This window comes from Erpetoichthys calabaricus, chromosome 12, assembly GCF_900747795.2.
Source record: "Erpetoichthys calabaricus chromosome 12, fErpCal1.3, whole genome shotgun sequence".
Classification (NCBI taxonomy): Eukaryota; Metazoa; Chordata; class Cladistia; order Polypteriformes; family Polypteridae; genus Erpetoichthys; species Erpetoichthys calabaricus.
The window spans coordinates 3666698-3681815 of NC_041405.2; positions in this window are offsets into that span (position 1 = coordinate 3666698).

Consider the following 15118-nt stretch of genomic DNA (forward strand, 5'->3'; position numbering starts at 1 on the left):
GTGGCGATTCTAAGGTCCCTAAAGCTGTGAAAAGGCATCGACACACTGAAGAGCAAGCGCAGTGTGACGGAGACATCCGCCGAGCAGGACGCAGAAGACTCGCCTGCATTTGATAGATAGATAGATAGAAAGGCACTATATAATAGATAGATAGAATTTGGTGTAATAGATAGATAGATAGAGTGAAAGGCACTATATAATAGATAGATAGAATTTGGTGTAATAGATAGATAGAGTGAAAGGCACTATATAATAGATAGATAGAATTTGGTGTAATAGATAGATAGATAGATAGATAGATAGATAGATAGATAGATAGATAGATAGATAGATAGATAGAGTGAAAGGCACTATATAATAGATAGAATTTGGTGTAATAGACAGGATTAGATAGATAGATAGATAGATAGATAGATAGATAGATAGATAGATAGATAGATAGATAGATAGATAGATAGATAGATAGATAGATAGATAGATAGATACTTTATTAATCCCAAGGGGAAATTCACATACTCCAGCAGCAGCATACTGATACAAAAAACAATATTAAATTAAAGAGTGATAACAATGTAGGTATAACAGACAAACAGGAGGAGGAGGGCGACACTCACGACATCACAGAGGGTTACAGTTTGTCAAGAATTAGACTGGCAGAGGCGAATGGCAAGAGAGGGGTACTTGTGCAAAGGTTTTTTTTTTTTCCCTGACATACCGTTGTTTTCTTTGTCAAACCAACTGTTGAAACGAGGGGTGGAGGTTAAGAAGACTTGTGTCCTTGTTCCATTCACACTTCAGACATATGAAATGAAGAATCTTTCTGCGTACTTTCACATTTCGTTTGTTGTTTGTTTTCTGTTAATTTTTGTTTGTTTTATTGCCAGAAATTCTAAATGGATAATTTCAGTATTAGAAGTCTAAGTGTTAATGGCTGTAGAGGCCATGTTAAAATCGCCCAGGTCTGTGATCTCTTGGAAGGAAGTCACCAGTCAGTGGCTTACCTGCTGGAAACACACAGCACTGTGGATGTAGAACTGGAGTGGGAGAAATGTTCTGGTTCTTGGGGGGTCGAGGTGTATTTTAGCCATGAGTCATCACAGAGCGCTGGCATCACGATCACCCCCCTCTAAGCACTTGTCCCCAGCCTCGTCTGTCACTGAAGTTGTTAATGGGTGGCCACTTAACCCTTAACTCCTCGCACTATTTCTCATCTCCTAAGTCCTCGGGCGGTGTACTTTATACACCAGTGTTAAAATGACTATTTATATGTACAATATGCTGTGAGGTTGTAATATAAAATACTGCAATCATTTTAAATTAATTTTATAATTGAATTTTATTCCATATTATTGAACAGAATGCCACGCTCTATAGGACTATCTGAAAATAAGCCTAATCTACTACTCCAGTGCTCATTCGTCACCTGTCACACTTTCACACACTGTGGGATTTGCACACGGATCACATTTCACTCCAGATTGTTGAATGTTCTTTGGAGACGAAGTCATTGGCTAGAGGAACATCTCATCATTGTCATCGAACAAGCGCGGTGTACCAAAGGCACCATATGGAACTTGTGACTGTGTGTTCTCTCATAAAAGCGGCCGGGTGGCACACTGGAGGGGACACCACTGCGACACTGGACTTGTAGTGAATCAAGCTAAGGAGAGATGGCGGATGCTGCCGGTACGTTCAAGTCAAAGGATGTTGGACAAAAATCACTGAGATTGGTGCACAAAATACACCCGCGTGAGTAGTTAAGCGTTAAGGTAACGGTGGCTTTGGGGACGTGCAGGTTTGTTTTTATTGACGGTTACACTCTGACACTTTTCTTTTAAAAGAACTTAATCAGGAAGTTAGTGACTGTGTTTTTTTGGGGGGGGGGGTTCAACTGCTCTGAAAACGGTTTGCTGGATAGGAATGACGCCGAGCCTCACCCACAGAGTTGCATATCCTCACAGAGTGCTAGGAGGGCCGCTCAGATGGTACACTTGGGCACAGGTGCGGGGTGACACTCGCTCCCTTGCCAGGCTGGTCCATTTTTATACTTTTAGCCACCGTTTTAGTCTTTTTACCTCTTGTGTTATTGTCCCTATGTGCATCTCCGACAATTCTCTATTATGTACTACAATCCTGCCATCTATGCAGACGAAAAGTTCTCACTGGCATTTTAACATTCTCGACTCTCATTTTAAAGCATGTCTCTCTATTATAATAAAAAAAAATCCTGGGAGGAGATGAAACTTTTAAGCCTGGGATGAGACGTGACTTTTTCAGAGAGATACTTTCACATTCTGCGAGACAAGACTTTGTGCAAAGCGATTTGACCAAGCTGGGGCCGGAAATAAAAGACAAAGAGTAGATGACAAAGTAGAACGTCGTAAAGAATTCAAAAACGTTGGCGTGATACACATGCAGAGCAGCTTAACGATAATGGAAGTACGAAAATTCAAAAGTCTCAAAAAAATGACGCAACGAAACAGAAATTATTACTCGGTAAAATAATGGAACAGCGAAAAGAGATCAAATATATTAGTCAATTTAAACTTTTAAGTCGGAGACTTGTAGATCGTCTAATTCGTGTTGCCATCACGGAAAAGTAGTGTATCTTCCCAATGAAGAGGCCTATCTGCGAGAAATAAAAGATTCGTTGTTTGTTGAAAGTGAAATCCACATCCACGAGCGGCAGAGACACGAAGTGGCGGGCGGTTGGTGAGCGAAGTGTTTAAAATATTTTTGGACTCGGCGGAAAAAGAGGATCGATGAGTTCTCTTCTGTGACACAATGGGGGTATATGGGGTGTGGAAAGCGACCCGGACACAGACAGGCGGACATGTTTAAAAGCACCACCACACGTTTATTTACAACAATATTTACTATTAAAGTGCCACACAACCCCCAAGACTCCCCCAAAGTCCAGGCCTCTCTCACTCTGCCTTACTCTCTTCAGGCCGCCTCCTTGTCTCTCATCAAGACCTCGTCTTGCTCCTCTCCCGACTCCAGCCCCCTGAATGGAGGGGGGCGGCCCCTTTTATAGCCACCCGGATGTGCTCCAGGTGCCTCCCAACAATCTTCCGCCGGCAGTGTGGCGGAAGTGCCAGCTGCGTACCCAGAAGCACTCCGGGTGTCCCCGATCCTCTTCCCCCCAGCACTTCCAGGTGTGGCAGAAGTGCTGAGGTCCAGGGCTCTGTAGGCATCGGGGCACCACGGGTCCCTACAGGGCTGTGCTTCAAAGCTCTCTACCCGTGGTCCCCAAAGCAAACAGGGCAGTCACCCCCGCGTGGTCTGGAGGAGGCGCAAGCCCTCCTCCGGTCCTCCTTGGCGTCCCGGCTGGGTACCACCCCCAGCCGCGTGCCACAGGGGAAAGCACAGTACACTCCGCATGTTACGCAAAGTATGGATGAGTCCATCAAAGCCATGGAAGAAGAGAAGATCCTGGAGATTGAAAAGGCTGGTGGAGACTCTGGCTTGGGAATTTTGAAAGCAAAACAAAGCTGCATTGGCACAGCTGATAGATTACTGTATAAAGTTCAGGAGTCCTTGTTTCAAGTGGAGACTGAATGTGATGCTTTCGCAAGATAATCTTTTTTTTTTTGGCCTGAAAAGAAAACAAGGTCAGAGATGGATGATTCATTGCCTGCGCAAAACTTCTAGGCCAAGAGTAAAGAGGAACAAAGCAGATCCGTGCTAAGGGCTGTGGAGTTTAACTTCTCTGCTCTACTCGAGTGAGTTGACAGAGGCGATACGCGATGATTTGGATTTCCTTTCAGAGCTGCCTAAAATTCCAGAGGTAGAAGAGTCCATAACCCTACAGGAGCTCACAAAGCCTGAATCACAGAAAAACACACATAAAAGATGGCTTGTCAGTTGAGTTTGATGAAACATTTTGGGTCCTGACCAGCTAGGTCTGCTTTAGGAGGGTTTGGAGCAGCGCATGCTTCTCTCTTAGGTGCAGAAGGGCAGTCATTGCACATATTCCAAAGAAAGGGGATCTGTGTGACATCAAGAACTGGAAACCTATACCTTTACTTTGTATGGACTACAAGATTTTCTCTAAAACACTGGCCAACAGAGTCAGAGAGGGCCTGGGGTGAGTGATTCATCAGGATCAAAGCTATTGTGTGCCAAGCAGATCCATTTATGATAACATCTTTTTTTATGAGGGATATTTTTGAAGCCTGTAATCTGTTTGGGTTGCTGATCCCTTTGGATCAAGAGAAGGCCTTTGATAGAGTGGACTACCATTATTTACAGAAAGTAATGGAAGGTTTTGGTTCCCCCCCCCCCCCAATTTCATTGAAAAGGTGAAGGTACTCTACAGTGACAAGTAGCTAGGGGGATTAGGCAGGGCTTTCGGGGTGCCCATCTTCGGAATGATGACTTCCAGAAGCTGACGAGATGTCATGGTGTAGAACTGACACCTGAGTTTGGCTGATCTTTGGCTGTTGGTAATGTGATCGGTTTTGAAAATGTCCGCTCCGCTTCACATTGAACAGTGACCACTGGTGTTTGTTGCGGCAGCTGACCTTGTTGAGAATGGCGTTGTTATTAAAGGCGGTCTGACTCCCATAATGCCTCCTGCTAAAAGGGATCACTCTATCCAGTGTCCCAGCACTCCTAACTAATGAAGCTCTCGAAAAAGAGCTTTCTGGTCCTGGTTATTTCCTCAGCTCTCTCAGGGGCCATGTCCTCTTTATTAATAACCTGCTGGCGTCTGCTCTGTGGCATGGACTAGCTTTCCTAGAAACCCCTCAAGATGTTGTTGTGGTGTGCAAAATTTGTAAATCATGGTCTCTATTTTCATTCTATGTTGCTCAAGACAAAACAACAGATGAACTTTAATTTACAGGACACTTGCATGGACATTTAACATCAAAGGCAATCTCTGTTCCTGAATCACAGGACCATTTGTTTGATCTGAGCAGGAATTCAGGAGACGCCTCCAGCTGTATTGATGATTTTATCACCTGTGAAGGGAAAGGTGTCAGGACAACAGCTTGAGACAGGAGAACATCAGAAACTTGATCACTTGGGAAATGATGACACACGCAAACTGATGAAAGAGTCTGAGCCAATTCATTCATCGTATTGACAGCCAGCCAATCAGCTGCATGTAGCAAACTCATCTTGCAAAACTCCCGAAGAGCGACAGCAGAAGAGAACAGAGCGACGTCAGGAGTGGGCGCCAGCAACGTGTGGCAGTTGATCATCTGATCGTCAGCAAAGTATCTCATGAACAGCTTTGAGTGCTAAGATCACAAGGCGCCTGCGACATTCATCCTTGACATCTTTATTTTCTCGTAATCTTTTTTCTAAAGACTATATACGTATATATACTGTATATCCAGACTTTCCTATCAATCTTATTTTCTTTTATTCTCTGTTCTATTTGATATTATTCTTCCTGTAATACAAACTACACTGCTTATAACTTTCTATGCTTTGTCTTCATGTTTAGAGTGATTGAAGTAATAAGGTAGATATATTTTTACAAGCACCTGGAGCAGCCGGAAGTTTGCCATACGCTCCGTGCTCCCTGAAAACCCTGAGGACTGATTGTGATCATTTATGCCAGGTAGAATGCCTACAGGGGGGCTGGGTGGTCTCTTGGCTTCGGACCCCCTGCAGATTTTGTTTCTTTTCCTCCAGACGTCTGGAGTTTTTTTTTTTGTTTGTTTTTTTTTTTGTCCTCCTGGTCATCGGACCCTTCTTTTATTCTATGTTAATTAGTATTGCCTAATTTTATTTTGATACACGTGGGCTTTGCTCGCCAACCCCTCTAGTCTCTTTGCGGTTCTGCCGCTTGCGTTATAGGGATGCGGTTGTACAATTTGCTATTTTACCTTACAGCGAGTAATTAACCATATTAAAAATATTAAAATGTAAAAATTTGAATGTAAGTTATGTTTCATGTTGCGTTAGAGTTATTCATTGCGTAATACTACTTTGTTCTGTTTGGCTTTGAAATTAACACTTAAAAACTTTTAAAACTTACACTTTTACTGTAAAACTTAAGTTAAAACAATTTTTTGAGTTAGCACATTGATTTTTCGACATGACAACGCAACGTATAACTGCTCGTGATTAAATTTCGTTTCTTTCTCTCTATTAAAAAAAACAACATTTTCGATTGTCTGGCTCTGAGATTTGTAAATTGTCTTTGCAAAAGCTTTTCTAACAGGAAACTGTTAACGTTTTAATACGAATGGCATATCAAGATCTCCTTTGTTGTCTAATGTTAGCCCCTGAAGATGTACTACTGTATTACCTTTCTTGGATACATCCTTCTTTCTACAGTAATACGTGCAGTGGAAGACCTCGCTTCCTGGGTCCTCCCTGCGTGGAGAGCACTTTGAGTAGTGAGAAAAGCGCTATACGAATGTAAAGAATTATTAATTACTAGACAAAGAGCCCGTTTCGACAACGTAAGATGAAACGGGCACGAGTTTGTGTCAGCAGTGTATGAAGAACAAATGATAAGTAACGAAGAAGTTGTTTTGTAATGATTGTAGTCCGCTTTACTCATTACTGTACAGGCTTGTACTGTTAGTTGATGAATTTTCCAGGCCTATAGTATAATATTGAATGATGAATGTTCCAGTACAATATGGAATACTAATAAGTATAAGCACCACAAACCTGATATAGGTGTATTGAATGAATGCGTAATTGAATCAGAATGTGTAATTAGGCCTCGAGCTGTAGTCGAAATCGCCTTTCAGGCCTCTAGAGCTGAATTTTTTAATTTGAATTTTTGCGGCCGTAAATCCGCCACCTGCCGCGATGTTGGGGTTGGATGTCGATCTCATAAGGTTTTTCGGGCAGCTGTGCAGAAGGCGACTGCGCATTCGGCTTCGGACGGACGTGAGTGAGTGAGTGAGTGAGTGAGTGAGTGAGTGAGTGAGTGAGTGAGTGAGTGAGTGAGTGAGTGAGTGAGTGAGGAGGCAGGCGAATTATGTATTAAGATTATTATTATTATTAACAGTTGTAGATATTCTTTGGGATATTGTAAGTTGATGTTTTCATCTTCGGCACCATCATCCCAACTGTTTCATCATAGTCTATTGATACGCATTGTACCAATTTGACGTATAACCAATCGTCATTTTTGGCGTTAATTCATTTGACTTCAGTGTTTCATAGTGCTAGGATTACCCGTGTACTCATTTTTATTGTTTATAACCCTTTGTGATGAAATGTTTCGTCTCGTTGCAGCAAGAACTGTGTCTGTCAAAATCATTCCCATGAATGAGAGGTGAGAGTACCGTGTGCGGGGTTTTCTGTGGTTGAGAGGAGGACGTGACTTGACAACATCTCATGGCCAAAGTCTCGACTCGCAGGCCTTGAACAAATCTTCCAAAAAGTCTTGTCTCATTGCAGGATTTTTTTTATTATAATAGAGAGATTTTTGTCTCATCTTGTAAAGCCCTTTGAGCTTCATCATTTGTATGAAAATGTGCTACAGAAGTAAATGTTGTTGTTGTTGTGCTGCCAGGTTTATTAAGGCTGAGGGTGAGAGCGCCACCCAATAGTAGGGAAGAGCATCATTGGTTGATAAATGGCCTACAGCCTAAGCCTTTGTATGTCTGAATATATCCCTAGAGACTAAAGTAACATTTAGGTCTGAGATATCTTTAAAACCTCGTACGTTGTTTGTGCCGACAGTAAGTAAGTAAGTCTCTCGAAGTGCTGAGAGAGTGACAGGCTGTGTTATTCCTAAGGCACTTGTGTGGTTTAAACTGCTAGAGATTAACATGCTGTGTGTGTGTGTGTGTGTCGTTCATGAGGCACTGTTTCTTTGTGTGTGTATATCTATGTGTGTGTGTGTTAATCTTAAGGTGCGACAGTGGACCAACCCAGTAACAAACCTGATAAGAGTGCACGTACCCCTAAGTAAAAGGTAAGTAGAAGGAAATACCACGATAACACAGATGTGATATCTGACATACAGAGGGAATTATTGAACTTTATTTTTTGGCATGGAAAGCGCTGGCTAAGACGGAGCATTCTGTATCATCCAAAGAACAAGGGAGGTCAAGGACTGATTGATATTCAGAGTCGCAAAAGTAAGTTTCGATTCCAGGCCTTGCAAAAGCTTCTGTAAGTCACAGGCTGTTGACTTGAGCATCTTTAGCTTGTCGAGTGGAACAGCTGGATCAGGCGCTGTGCTTGATGGACAATTCCCTTCACTTCATGGCTAGTCTTCCAAAATATTATCAGAGTCTTTTGAGATGCAGGCAGCAACTGAAAGAAAACCCTGAAGAAGATTCTCTCACACTGTAGTGGGCTTTGCAGATGCCCTGCCAATGGACTCTTTGCCACCGCAAGGACGGATGTCGAATGCTGGGATGTTACAAGTCAAGCGTCTGCTTAATGAAACACAGGGTGGCCGGATAGCCGCAACCAAAGTGGCGGAAGAGTTGAAGCTTTGCAGAAAACATTGTAGGAGTAATAATTTCAGGCTTCCCACAAGCTGTTAAAGAACTGCTTAAAAGACTATTGTGAAAACGTGGACACTCCTGAACCACTTTGTGAGTTTCCAAACCTTTGAGTTACTTCAACATTCCAAATACAGGAAACAACAAGTGGGTTTCCAAACACTTAACCTGGATGCTGCAGAAGGGAAAGAACTTTATAAACTGTGTATACCCAGGTGAGACATCAAAGTTGGCTCAGGAAGACCCTGGACACACCCTGGGGGGACAGACTTGGGTTAGGGATATTACAGCCCAGCCTGGGGCAGTTGGTACAGTCCACCATTGAATAAGACGACTGGGGATCTGCAGTGGAGGACCCTGCATGGGATTGTCACCGTGAACTCATTTGGGGGTCTTATTGACCCCAGGGTTTGCGATGAGCATCCCTTCTATTCTGAGAGACGGTCTTGCATTATTTTCTGCTTTGTCTTAGGATTTAACTTCTTTTAATTGTTCTTAATTTGATTTTTAATGCTTTGGATTTGTACTTTAATGGGTCTGTATTTGTTTGAGGAGTGCCAGATTCAAAGGCTGTTAAGAGGAATGGCAGGACTGACAATTTTTTGTTGGGCCAGGCAAGAAAAGTCACGTCAAGAAAAGAAATTAAAATCAATAATCAAGAAGAGATTTATGAAGATGAAATGGCTATTTATGAATTAGGAAATGAAAAAAAAATCAGTAATCAAGGAAAATGATTATCACCTTAGTGAAAGAGTGTTTCTGGATTTATGACTTTTATAAAAACCTGCAAACTTTTACTAAGCAGTGGTGTATGAATGAAGCAGTTTGTACAAATGTCTGAAATTCTACTACCAAGTTTTGAAAATTGTGTTGTCTTTTAAATATCTTTTAGAGCGCTTATGACTGTAAAGATTGTGCTTGTTTTTTGTAATAATCGTTACCGAGTAATAAAGTGTTGATTTAAAAATCCCAAAATCTATCTTTCCTTCTTTCAGTCTGTCTATATGTCTGTTTCTTTCTTTCTTTCTTTCTTTCTTTCTTTCTTTCTTTCTTTCTTTCTTTCTTTCTTTCTTTCTTTTTTCTGTCTGTCTGTCTGTTTGTCTGTCTGTCTGTGTCTCTCTTTATTTTTTCTTTCTTTCCTTCTGTCTGTCTATCTGTCTGTCTGTCTATCTCTGTCTATCTGTTTGTCTGTATCTTTCTTTCTTTCTCTCTTTCTTTCTTTCTTTCTTTCTTTCTTTTTTCTGTCTGTCTGTCTGTTTGTCTGTCTGTCTGTCTCTCTCTTTATTTTTTCTTTCTTTCCTTCTGTCTGTCTATCTGTCTGTCTGTCTCTTTTTCTTTTTTCTTTCTTTCCTTCTATCTGTCTGTCTGTCTGTCTGTCTGTCTGTCTGTCTGTCTGTCTATCTCTGTCTATCTGTTTGTCTGTATCTTTCTTTCTTTCTTTCTCTCTTTCTCTCTTTCTTTCTTTCTTTCTTTTTTCTGTCTGTCTGTCTGTTTGTCTGTCTGTCTGTCTGTCTCTCTCTTTATTTTTTCTTTCTTTCTTTCCTTCTGTCTGTCTATCTGTCTCTTTTTCTTTTTTCTTTCTTTCCTTCTGTCTGTCTGTCTGTCTGTCTGTCTGTGTATCTCTGTCTATCTGTTTGTCTGTATCTTTCTTTCTTTCTTTCTTTTTCTTTTTTCTGACTGTCTCTCTGTCTCTCTCTCTCTCTCTTTCTTTATTTTTTCTTTCTTTCCTTCTGTCTGTCTATCTGTCTGTCTGTCTCTTTTTCTTTTTTCTTTCTTTCCTTCTATCTGTCTTTCTTTTTTCTGTCTGTCTGTCTGTCTGTCTGTCTGTCTGTCTGTGTATCTCTGTCTATCTGTTTGTCTGTATCTTTTTCTTTCTTTCTTTCTTTCTTTCTTTCTTTCTTTCTTTCTTTCTTTCTGTCTGTCTGTCTGTCTGTCTGTCTGTCTCTTTCTTTCTTTCTTTTTTCTGTCTGTCTGTCTGTCTGTCTGTCTGTCTGTCTGTCTGTCTCTCTGTCTGTGTATCTCTGTCTGGTTGTCTCTTTTTCTTTTCTCTTTCTTTCCTTCTATCTTTCTGTCTGTCTCTTTCTTTCTTTCTTTTTTCTGTATCTCTGTCTGTCTGTCTCTCTCTTTCTTTTCTCTTTCTTTCCTTCTATCTGCCTGTTTGTCTCTTTCTGTCTGTCTATCTGTTTGTCTTTTTCTTTCTTTCTGCTCTCCTCTGCTCTCCTTCCCCCGGCGCTCTGTCACGTTTCTCTCTCTCTCTTGTGGGACTCTCGAGGGTGTGAAACTGGAAGTGCTGGTCAGCGTGGTCAGACCCTCGGCTATTCTTAGCCCCCGGAGAGAGTTACTGGAATGTCTGCGGTGAAGTGCGCGGCTCTGCCCGGGATCGGAGTCTCGGCGCTGCCTTCTCAGGCTGATGACACGCCGACGTGCTGTTGCGGGGAGTTTCGGGTGGCAAATGTGAGGCGAGTCTCGAAACGGCAGGGAAAACCAAGCAGTTCGCCACAAGTCAGAAAGAGCCGAGCGACTTCCCTTCTGAGGACAGGCGGCGGGCTTCAGAGAAAATGAATCTCGAGGAGACAATTCGAGCTGGGAGCCGCCGCCGTGTCTGGGATGAGGAGTCACATAATGAATTGTCTTGGCTTCAGTCTAATTATATTTGGTTGAAAGTCGTTCGTTACTTTCTGATCTTTCAAACGGGTATCATCCAGTTTAAGGTCCTGGGATCGGTTCAAAAGAACCACGAAGGGTCCCAGTCCCATAATCAGGGCCGAATTTTCCTATACGCTAACTAGGCTTCAGCCTAGGGCCTCAAGATCAAGAGGGGCCTACATTCAAATTGTTAACAAAATTTTATTATCTCTCATGTAATTTACAAACTTAAAAATGGAAGGTGAAAGGGCCTCATAAGTGGAATAGCCTAGGGCCTCTTTTCATATAAATCCGGCCCTGCCCATAATCCATTTGGAATTCCCATTTATCCTAACTTGATAGTCTTTGAACATGTAGGAGGAAAAAACGGGGTATCTAGAGAAAGTCCAGGAACGGGGGAAATGTGCACACTTAAATCGAACAACATCTGGGCCCTGGATTGATGAAGGGACAGCACTGCTCACCGTGGCGCCCCCGCATCAGGGGAGGGTACATCAAATGAGGTCGCACCCTGTGTTTCAGAAGCCTCTGAGCTGGTGAGGTATTTTCATCTGGATCAGACACGTATTCCCACTGTGATTTAAAAAGGGTGAAATAACGGGAACGTAACGACAAATTAGCGGATCAGTTCACCTGAGTACGCCCTGCAGACACTCGGGTGCTTTGACCGGGTCAGCGTTACAGCAACTCCACAGCCCCCTCTAACGGTCCAAATGTACTTCTGCATTATGAAGGAGGTGACGGCTGCTAAGAAGTTTCCAGGGATGATTAAAGCGATTCGCGTGGCATTGAATTCGCAGCAAAACACTAAGTTTCGCTTTGAAAAAAAAAATGAATAAAGAATTGCAGCCCCCATTGTGTTTTGCTCCCCGAGTAATCATTGCCATTAGCACAAGAATTATCATGTTATGTGCTCAAAACATTCTTAAGGGTGTCTTAGCGCCTTAACAGAGAGTTGATCGTATTTTTAATAATACAGCACGGTGGCACCTAGTGAAGTGGGGGTCTCTTTCATTATATCCATGTGCTTAGACTCCGTTGTTTCATCAGATGGGCAGGTGGTTTTGGTTGTGATGGCCCCTCGCCGTTACGGACCCCCTGACAGTTGATCCGCCCGTGTTACGCGTAGCCGTTGACTTCATTTGTAAAAGTGGGGCCGGCGCTTTTTGCAGCTACTCCGTTTACAGCATCTCAACAGCACCCCCTAATGTTCAAAATGCGGTACGGCTGGAAATTCACTGTTAAGGAGTTAAGAACAATGGGGCCTAAAACACTCGGCCAGGCAAGTGAAACAGTACAAAAATCTGGGGGTATCACGCTGGTAACTTCTGAACACGAGACAAAGGGATCAAAATAACAGAAACAGTCCTGACAGTAAATCAAATCAGGATAAAGAAAAAATAAAAACACGGAAATAATAAGAAATGAAGTTTATGCCAACTCATGTAACACTCGTCTTTCTTCTGTGGTCCTCTCAAGAACGACCCCACCTTCTCGGAGTTTCTCTTTTTATGTCTCCGAGGCAGGAAGGGGCAGGTTTTTCTGTCAGATCTTACTGAAGATCATGGTTGCCCTCACTGGGTGTGTGTTTTGTCTTGTTAGAGTTCTCTATTCCTCTCCTTTCCCCTTTTGTATTTTTTATTGTGTAGTCTTTGTAAGAGTGCCTCAAATCCCATAGACCTGTTTATAAGGTGTTGGACTTTATAACTTCTCCCCACCTTCCCTTCTACATCTTGTCACACACGCGTGATTAGGGGACAGTCAGCGGGCTCGATTTAGCGTGAAACTACAAGAGATGGGGGGTCTGGGACATGGCACTACTACTCTGCTCTCCTTTTCATCTACAGAAAGATGCCAGAATAAGAAACCCGAACCTCGATAAACACTCCGATCTCCACCTCCACCCACACAATGAAGAAACAGTCCTTTCCAGCTCTGTGGCATTACCTCAATTCCAGTCCTGTCCGGATGACTTCAGTTCTGTCCCTCTTTCTTTTGACGTCATCCTCAGTTCCCTCAATCCTCACCACATCCGATATTTCAAGTTCCTCATGTCTTTTTGTTGCTCTATAAAAGCTCTGTGACACCATGTTTTTTTGTCAAATGTATCGATTTTGACTTTGTTTCCAGTTATTGGGACCTTTGACCAGCATACGGGAAGGCTCCCCAACTCTTAATCTGCCTTAGCTCTTTATTTTGTCACAATCTATAATGTCAGGCAATTACACGGAGTAAAAGACAGCAGGAGTTAGTGTTAGGGTAAGGAATGCTAGCCCAAAGGCAAAGACCTAGGTACACTAGTTTCAAAAATAAAACTCTTATTTAAAAGTATATATTATAAAAATGTCTAAAAAATACTAGAAAACCCAAGAAAACGTGTCCTAAGCACATCTAGAAACCGTACTTAAATACTTCTAAAATTTCCTTTTATTTTTTTCTTAAAATTCCAATCAAAAGAAGGGGGTTCAAATAGGACGCCCCCTACTGGTTAGATTAAAAAATTATCAAAAATGTAGCAAAAAGTAGATATTTAAATATTATCATAAATAGATGATAAAAGGACATTAAAATTAGGGTCCCACAACTATTCAAAACCAGTTAAACAGGTAGTTCAAAAATATTAAAACGGCAATTTAACAATCAGTTCTAAAATTGGAACTTGAAAATACATCTTAACATCAGGGCCCAAACACAATCTTTAACATTAGGGCTATTAAATACAAACATTAGGATTAGGGATGGGGAGCAGGGCAGGACAACAAATATTAAGCTTAGGGGCAACAGACTGCTGTCACTGTCCTGCTCCACAGACAGATTGAGGAGATCGTTCCTCCCCCAAACTATGCGACTCTTTAATTCCACCAGGGGGGGTAAACGTTAATATTTAACATTATACATAGTTATTGTCTGTTTTTTTTTTTCACCTGTATTATTATCATTCTTTAATTTAATATTATTTATTGTATCAGTATGCTGCTGCTGAAGAATGTGAATTTCCCATCGGGATTAATAAAGTATCTATCTATCTATCTATCTATCTATCTATCTATCTATCTATCTATCTATCTATCTATCTATCTATCTATCTATCTATCTATCTATCTATCTATCTATCTAACATTGACACCAGGGACCAAGGAAATACGTTATTTTAACCTCAGGGCCCTGTTACTGTGGGGTTAAGGTTAGGATACTAGACGGGGTAAGACCTTAAACACAATGTTCACATTAAAGGTCCTATTAAAAGTGGAAAAAATGGTCCAAAAGCCCCCTAAAAAATTAATTATCCTGATCGTATTTATTTATTTATTTATTTATAACCAATGATCCAACAATACTGTAGCAAAAACTGCAGTCAGACACCATGCTAGGTCAGCTTCCCTCTCCAAGATAAATGAATGGAGCCACAATTATATTAGTACCCTATAGCTTATAAATAACCTCATGAACAGATGATAAACTGGACTGGACTGCCAATACTGATGCTCTGTGCAAGAGAGGACAGAGCCGACTATACTTCCTCAGAAGGCTGGCATCCTTCAACATCTGCAATAAGATGCTGCAGATGTTCTATCAGACAGTTGTGGTGAGCGCCCTCTTCTACACGGTGGTGTGCTGGGGAGGCACCATAAAGAAGAGGGACACCTCATGCCTGGACAAACTGGTGAGGAAGGCAGGCTCTATTGTAGGCACGGAGCTGGACAGTTTGACATCTGTGGCAGAGCGACGGGCGCTGAGCAGACTCCTGTCAATCATGGAGAATCCACTGCATCCACTAAACAGGATCATCTCCAGACAGAAGAGCAGCTTCAGCGACAGACTGCTGTCACCGTCTCGCTCCACTGACAGACTGAGGAGATCGTTCCTCCGCCACACTATGTGACTCTTCAATTCCGCCAAGGGGGTAAACGTTAACATTATACAAAGTTATTGTCTGTCTGTACACCTGCTGTGCACTTTGTAACTTGCACTGTGTTTTTCTCACTCTTTAATTAATATTGGTTTTATCACTATGCTGCTGCTGGAGTATGTGA